Source organism: Euphorbia lathyris, chromosome 3, assembly GCF_963576675.1.
Source record: "Euphorbia lathyris chromosome 3, ddEupLath1.1, whole genome shotgun sequence".
Lineage (NCBI taxonomy): Eukaryota > Viridiplantae > Streptophyta > Magnoliopsida > Malpighiales > Euphorbiaceae > Euphorbia > Euphorbia lathyris.
Genome location: NC_088912.1, coordinates 108,945,090 through 108,953,549, shown reverse-complemented (window position 1 = coordinate 108,953,549; position 8,460 = coordinate 108,945,090). Strand labels below are relative to the sequence as shown.

The 8,460-nt window shown below is 32.2% G+C and overlaps 1 long non-coding RNA gene across 6 annotated transcripts; it reads left to right on the top strand.

Moving 5' to 3' along the window:
• The first annotated feature begins 324 nt into the window (after positions 1 to 324).
• Positions 325 to 3,755, top strand: LOC136223840 (uncharacterized). Of its 6 annotated transcripts, none has more exons than XR_010686153.1 (4): positions 325 to 571; positions 1,442 to 2,326; positions 2,449 to 2,548; positions 3,515 to 3,755. It is a non-coding gene; the product is annotated as an uncharacterized lncRNA (long non-coding RNA). The 6 variants fall into 6 exon arrangements; XR_010686154.1 differs by lacking the exon at positions 3,515 to 3,755 and having other exon boundaries at positions 1,442 to 1,523; positions 2,019 to 2,326; positions 2,449 to 3,088; XR_010686155.1 differs by lacking the exon at positions 3,515 to 3,755 and having other exon boundaries at positions 1,442 to 1,746; positions 2,019 to 2,326; positions 2,449 to 3,088.
• The last annotated feature ends 4,705 nt before the right edge of the window (positions 3,756 to 8,460 follow it).

Sequence of the window (8,460 nt, the reverse complement as noted above, 5' to 3'; positions counted from 1 at the left end):
ATTGAAGTCACAGAGAAAATTTGATTTTAATTTAAAAAAATATTAAAAAGGGGAAAAATATATACTATATATAAGCTCACAACAAAATGATGTTTAGTGGGATCCAACTCTCCACGTCACCATTACTAGAATACTGATCTAACCATTACACTACATTTTTTTATTGTTTTACTAGCTTTTTCTAGTCTAATAACTGTGTCTTTTATCTTCATGGAATCTACCGTTGATTTCATTCCAGTTGACTAGATGGCCAAGATTAAATCCCATATTGTATATATTCTTTTGTTTCCTGAACTTAGGGTTTTTAAGCCATGTTTGCGTCTTTCTCTCCATTTCTCTTTAGTCCGAAACCTTACGGTTTCTTCCTTTGGCCGCAGTTCACCTCAAATCAGCAGTGACTTCTCCCTTCAAACGAAAATGGCGACTCTCTGTATAGCGGTGTTAGGCGATCCCCACGACGATTGTTATTCTTCCCACGGGGCAGCGCGATAGTCCTTTAACGTGAAGGTTGCTTCGGCCAGGTGAGGATCATCCATCCTTGCTAATCTCTTCGGTACCATTTTATTCCAAGGTATTTAAACTATAGATTGTTTGATTTTAAAACTAATTACAGAAAGTGAATATCTTTATTGAATTTATAATTTAGAGGGGTTGGTAATTTGATCAATATTTGATTTGAAATTGCAAAAATTCTGGGCTTGTTCTGGCAAATGAAAGTTAGGGACTTGTTTTTTATACTAACAGATGCATCAGTTTGAAGTCTTAACTGATAGATTTAGTTTGCTTCTATAGTGAGTGCATATTTTGAATGGTTGGATGTGAAGCCTTCAGGTGGGAAACTAAAGGACCTTGTTCATCTTTTAGTTGTTAAAAATGAAATAATAAAATAGTGAGAAGGTCATACTGCCAAAAACGCAGGGTTAGCCCTTTTCTTCGCCATCAAAATCATCTTTCATTGGAGATTTTTAACAAGTATTCAATGCAAAACGCACTCAAATCATTCAAAACAAATAAACAAAAATCAAATTTCTCACTTCACTCAAATCTAGTTCACGTATATTTATTGCAAGAGTTCTGTGCCATGTTGTTCTTCCTATATCTGTGCAGGGTGGTGTTGATTTATTTACAAACAATGATTATCATTTTTCCTATCATATATAATCATATAAACGATAACCTGTTTTGACACCCCTTTTATGATATAGTCTGTAGTCATGAGACTCAATCACTATTTCAGTGTAGCGGAATGGGACTGGGGTCATTGTGGTTGTAACATAGCTTCTTGCAAAAACTTTGAAACTTAAGTGAATAAATGTTTAAGAAGTGGATGAGAGTTTGATAGATGCAACTTAATTATTAGCATCAAAACATTGATCTTAACATATGGATCCATTTTTTTTTATCGTCTAACCATCTTATTTTGTTTTTATATACAATGTAGGAGTTTCTTATGAAGAGTGCAAATCGAGTTGAATTTATGGCGCTGCTAGGTTTTTTGGAGCAACCATTAGTACAATCCAAATGTATCCTTTTCATAGCATTTAACTGCTTGCAACAATAAATTTTTCTAGCTAGGAATATGGTTTTCTTGTTATTCAACAAAATGGTGATCCATTCTTATACAATAAGTTGAAAATGTTTTTTTTGTATACCATTGCGCTGTCACACTGTGCCTCTTAATAATGTTTTCACATAAACTTTCTTGAGCATGTTGACCTTAAATCTATTCAGTGGTCAGATGGAGCAGTAAGTTTCTTTGTTCATCATTCTTCTCTAAATTCTTATTATTGGAGTCAAATTTCCTTTTCTGGTCTTCCCCGTCGGGGCTTAAAATTTTGCTTTTGATCCATTCCATATTTGCATTATTTCTTAATTAGTTTTAGTATAAGTGCAATTAATGTGGCCTATAAACCACAGTTATCCTCTTCCTAACTTAAGGGGCAAAGGAAAAAATTCTATCAACACGATTACTTGCATGGTGATTCCTTAACTTGTTTTTCTATATTTACTTTTTTCAGGCACTTTCATTTGTTGGATTTACAATGGCGATGTTTCCATTAAATTTACAATGGCATTTATCTTCAATATTATGTTTGGAATGATCTCCCAATTAATCTTTCAACAGATAAAGAGTCTTCTGGGAACACCAGTTGAGTGGCTTTACTATATCCTTCAGGCATTAAATCTTGGTGATCTTGTTCGCTAACAAGAATTGTATCGTGTGCTTGCATAATGCATCTTTGAGGGCTCAGCCAACATTGGTTGAGAATTAACATAAGCTATTGGAAAAGATTAACATCCTTTGCTTGATGGAAATCATCTTTAGGTATCTGTACATTTATAGATATCTTTCTCGACATTGTTTACTTACTATTTCCATCTGCTAAATTAGAAAATTTAGCATCATCTGAACTACATGTGATTGAAATAAGACATGCTTCTTTACAGCCGTCCTTCTGAAGATCGAACTATTCCATTAAATGTCATTGCTGACAGTACAAAACTTTCTATTGAAGATGTGGAGCATCTAATCATGAAGAGTCTTTCTGTAAGTCTTCTCTTGTGATATTTGACATGATGCTATAATATGTACACATTTTTCATCCTTCACTTGATGGTTGAAAATAAAAGAGTAGAATCGTAAGTCATACCTGCTGCTCCCTTTTCAACTAGAATGATATTTTCTTGCATGCATACAACTGTATACACTTATAGATGACCACTGGTTTAAATATGGAGGGAACTGTTATGGATTATAATATTAAAAAATATCGTATATAGGCTTGCAGCCATTACTGGTTAGAGTTGGACAAAGGAATTGGCATCTGGCACCATAATATAATATTGATGGGGAAGAGCAGCGCTGGAGATTTATATGCATGCATGTAGTGACATGGGAGTGGTGAATGCAGTTATTGTCTAAGTTTGTAGAACGCTGAAAGATTATTCTGCTTAGTTTTAGAGTATATATATAATATGCATTAGTAAAACAGTGTAGTATGGATATGGATTAAAGAAATCATGAAGCCCTGAGAACATGTAGTGAGAAAATCTTTTGGCACTTCGCAGTTTCTTAGAGGGAAACTGGTTCTCTGATCTTTACTAATTCGCCACTTCTTACTCCTTAGTTCAGAGTTCAGTGTTTAAAGAAGAGCTCTAATCCTGCACCAATGACATGGGACATAGAATCTTATGTATCAACCTTAGCACTATTTTAGAGCATCTTACATTTTTAAGCTTTAAAATTGAAATCATGTTTACCACATTATATATATCTGAACTACTTACTGAACTCTGAACTAAGATTAATGTATTCAACCATACTTCAATAAGTAATTTTGGAAAACATGGATCGTATGGCTTGGTTATTTGTGCTTTATACTTGGGGTTCTAATGATTAATGGTGCTTCAAAGTTGTATAGAAAAATTTGGATTATCTATATTCTAGCTTTTCTAATGCTTTTTGTTTCATACCATCTGATTTTGTATAAAAAATATGCCTTCAACTAATTAGCAGGTGCCATTGGATTATTGCAATGTATGGAGGAAGCTCGCCGTCCTGTGGACTGTGGAACTGTGTCAAAGTAGATTTGAAGAACATTGCAGAGTTTCAAAACATCAATTGGTATATTATATTCTTTGCTGTAACAATTTTTGGACATAAATATTGTAGTATCATTCTTCTCCAATCAGTTGCAATTACCCTAATTTTGACACATTCATTTATTTGTTATGAATTTTGGATCAACGAGGCTTTGAGCTATTTTGTGTGTTTTATAATTAAGATTGCAAATGTATATGTTATATATTTTATATTTTATCGAGGGTATAATTTTATAATTTTATTGTACAATAATTTATTCTTATTTTTTTTTTTTTTCTTTTTGTATTATTGACGGAAATTTCCGTCAGGGAAAGCATTTTTTGACGGAAATGTATTTTGACGAAATAAATTCGTCAAATGATTCCGTCAGAATATTTTGACGGTTGAGATGTCCGTAAAACGTCAGGGACGCTTGACGGAAAGATATGTCAATGAAATGTCAAAACTTGCTGACGGAACATTCCGTCAATAAACTGTGCGAATATCCGTCAAAATAACGTCAGGAAGAATCTTTGACGTGTATTTCACCCACGGTTTTCTTTCTATCAGACATCCGTCAATAAATGTATTTACTGACGGAATTTAAGTGTTTACTGACGGGATTTTCCGTCAGTAAACAAGTATTTTCTAGTAGTGTATGGTTGCAAACTTTGCAACCGAATGGTCTCAAAATATATTTTGTGGTTGCAAATTTTTAACGCCATTTAGGGACTTCTATATATAATATATACTTGGATATTTGAATTATATTTTGAGTGAAATTAAATAGGAAAAAAAGGAGAGAGAAAGAAATGCTGGTAATATATTTTTAAACAAAAGAAAAATATAAAATTATATTTTAATATTTAAAATAATAGTTTTTAAGTATAAAATAAATTTAAGGGGGTAAGTTGCAAAAATACGTCTAACATCTACATCCATGAGCAATTTTATCTCAATCGTTCAAAATGGTGCAATTTTACCACTAACATTGGTTATGAAGAGCAATTTTACTCATAAAGTTGGCAAATTGGGTCAATTTGATAGATAATTCATCAAACTGTATTATCGATCATAAATCTTATTATCTACACTTCATATGTGCATCATTTTATCATTTATTAGTAACAATTCATAAACATATGATTAGACATAAAAAAAATTAAAAATTATATTGTCTTTTGTATGAGATGGATAAAGATAAATATTTCTCTGAATTTATAAATATTAAACTACAATTCTATTATTAAATCACAAAAATATGAAATCTTTTCACACAAGTTGGATTTGGTATTAAATTGAACCTAATAATACATTATATATTTATTTGGAAACTACATTATGAAATTTAGCCAACGAATAGAATTCATCGACTAAGACTATAAAACACAATTCAAATACATAAAGTAATAAACATGTATATTTGAATTAAATTAATGAGTCTAAATATAAGTGAGGAATGAAGAAATCAAATTAGCATTATTTTACCAAGCCCATTAAGAAATAAAGGTTAAATAGGCCCGATGTATCCATTTGGTCCATTTTAGGGATTTATATTTGTGCTATGGAGAAATTAGAGATTAGCCCTAATTACATTTGTTGTCTGCCTCCACCTTCTCTCCCATCTTCCACTTCTTGCATCATTGTCCTCCTGGAACCCTTGAAAACACGAGTTCTGTTTCACTTCAGTTTCTCTTTAATCAATCTCCCTCTACTTCTCCTAGATGGGTTCTATGGCTTTGTTTCGTTCCAATCAGACCTCTAAGGGTTCTGTCGGACAACTTCGGCTTTCGGGCGCCTGCCGGTTTACTCCGATGATGTCCTTGGCTGCCTGAAGGTGTCTAGCTGGCCTCTATCCCTACATGTGTTGAAAAAAAATTAACTATTAATTTAAAACAATTAAGGAATTGTTGTGAAGTCCCGATTAATGAAGAGTTATTTTGTAATTTGTATTAATTAGGAACTGATTATGTAATTTGTAATTATTAAAAAAAAAAAAAAGGAAAAGAAAAATGGTGTGAAAATGACCACCGAATTCAATGGTCTAAATTAGACCACCGAATTTTGGTGGTCAAGGTAAACATTGCCAGCATATTAATTGCTGGCAATGTTCCCTCCTTGAGCTATAAAAGCCAAGGAGGAGATGGAGCAAAAAATCACAATTTTGTAAAAATGTGAGTTGAGAGCATTAAGAGTTTAGGGAGCAAGGCAAAATGAATTAAAAGAGTTTTGTGAGAATTAAGTCTCCGGTTAGGAGATTTTAATTTGGAAAAGGTAGTTTAAATATTTTCGGGAGAGATAAAAATAGTAAAGATAATTATTTCGGGGTATTTTCGGGAAACACCGGAGTGTAGTATTTTTGTTTTTATCTCATTGTAACTCTAGAAAATTTCTAGAGAACACACTCTTGTAAACCTCATAAATTCAATAAAATTGTTTTATCGCTTCCGCTAAATTGTCGCAATCGAGAAAAATTCCCAACAACATGCAAGGTAAGACTAAGGTTTGCTCTTTCCTCTCATTCTACACGCTCTTCTTCGACTTGGGGTTTTTTTTTTCTTTCGGGTTCTTGCGAGTTCTAAGAACTCCTAGAGATGCAAAGGGTATTATGTGTCTTTTGGCTTGAGCTGGTTGTTTGGCTATATTTGTTTGGATTTGGGATGGTTATTGTGATGTTCATGGAGTTTTGTGATTTCTCACCCTGTTCTAGTCAATCATTTTTTTCGGAGTTCTAGAGCTTCTCATTCTCTTTAATGGAGGCTGTGAGGGAGGTCAGTCTCAGTCTTACTTTTATTTTGTCCTTTTCATTGACTCTTAATTGTTTATTTCTAGGGTTTCTGTTATCATAAATAAGTTGTATTAGCGTTTGAAGTGTTTGATGAAGTGTTTGATGTTGGCATTGAAGCATTCATTTTGTTTGAAGTGTTTTTAGTTTCGTCTATGGTAAGTGGTTTTCATTGTGCTTCTGTTGTTACCTTTTCCTGTTGTGCGAAAAGTTGAGGTTTGCTGAAAAGTTGAGGTTGAGAAGAGCTAATAACTTACTGGTTAGGTCATTTTCATTATGGTGTTACTTATGGTGGAGTCTCTATTTTAAATGCTAAAATGTTGGCTAGAGTCCTGATGAAGTCTTGAACTTAGCTTTTGATATTATAGTTTTAAATGATAATTACAATTGTATTTTTGGTTATCATCAGTTACCTGCAAATTAGTTATGCCTTTTGGGTTAATAGATAATTGTTTCTGATTTTGGGGTTAGTGTAGATAATTGGTTCTGCCTTTTGGGGATAAAAGGCTAAGTAACGATGCCCTGTCTCGTGCTTTAAGTTCATATCTTAGGATGGATATAGAAAAATTCATATAACATCTATTCATGCAACTTTGAGGAGTAAAGTATAATTTATGCCATATTTTTATAAATAGTTCTTTGAGTCAATTCATGTTATTGATATGCAATGTTACTAGTTAAGTGATAATTTTTCATCATTGTAAAATCATCTCTTCATGTATTTGCAAATAGGATCTTCTATTAAAATGGATATTCATTTATGCAATTTCACCTAAGGTGTATTACTGTGGTTCCTGGACATGAGTAGGATTTCTGCTTGAAGTGGCCATATGTAGGATTGCTAACTCCCGATCAATTCCTCTTGAGGAAGCCATTGATTTTCATGTTTAGGATTAGCTCTATAAGATGGGCACATGTTTTGAATGATTTTCTTAACAACACCTTCTGCTATTTAAAAGTGGAGCAAGTGATGATATTTAAATTCATATGAATGGCTAAACTTGAATTCATTGAACACTAAATAAGTTGCAGAGGGCTTTTTATAGTTTTTAAATTCATGTTTGGAATGTTCCTAATGTTACTTATTCTACTGTTTTGCAGGCCATCCTTGGATTCAGTTCAAGTCAGTTCAAGTAGATCGCACTGCTCTTATGACCCTCTTGAAGTTGAATACAGCTGCTCAGATCCTCTAATTTTACTAGTCCATTGAAGATTGTTGATACAGTTTATAATGTAAGTATTGATAAAAAAAATGTCATTTAACACTTAAATTCAATGCATAAAAAACAGAGTGCACTTATGAGGATTTTTAAAATTTTTGTAGTTCGGAAAACTGTACAACAACAACAACAACAAAGCCTTAGCCTCGAAATGGTTCGGGGTCGGTTAACATGAACTATCATATAAAACCGTGAAAAGTTCGGAAAACTGTATCTAATTATAAATCCTATAAAACACACTCTAGACTCTCGTGATTAAAGAAAATTGAATGTAATTGTGATTATGTTTAGATTGATTTATCATGTTTTTTTTTTGTTCATTTGGTTTTCGTTCAGGTGAGAAAATTTCAACCGTTATGCTTCCCACATCATGCATGATGAATGTGCACCCTCGAGCAGATCATGTGCCTTACCCAAGAGACCGATTTCTCAACATTTACTTGTATGGATACAAGCAACAATTATTTGTATTTAATTTAGTTTATATATAACTTTAATTTTTTTTACACCAATGTGTAACTTTAAATTTTTTTTAGCGAATGTATAACTTGAATTATTACGCATTAATAAGTTTTATATAATTTATATTTTCTGTTTTATTATGGAATTTCTGAAATGGTTATATGATGTTAGTTTAGTAAAATTGTAGAAATAATATTTTAAGATATATATATATACATATATATATATATATATATATATATATATATATATATATAAATTTGCAGACATATAGCAATAAATTTAACAACCAGATTACTTGTGACCAAAAGTTAGTTTGTAACCATAATAGATTTGCAAAATTGTTCATTGATTTGTAACTGACATATGGTTGCAAGTGATCGGTTTCTAATTTTGCCACCAAATTAGCT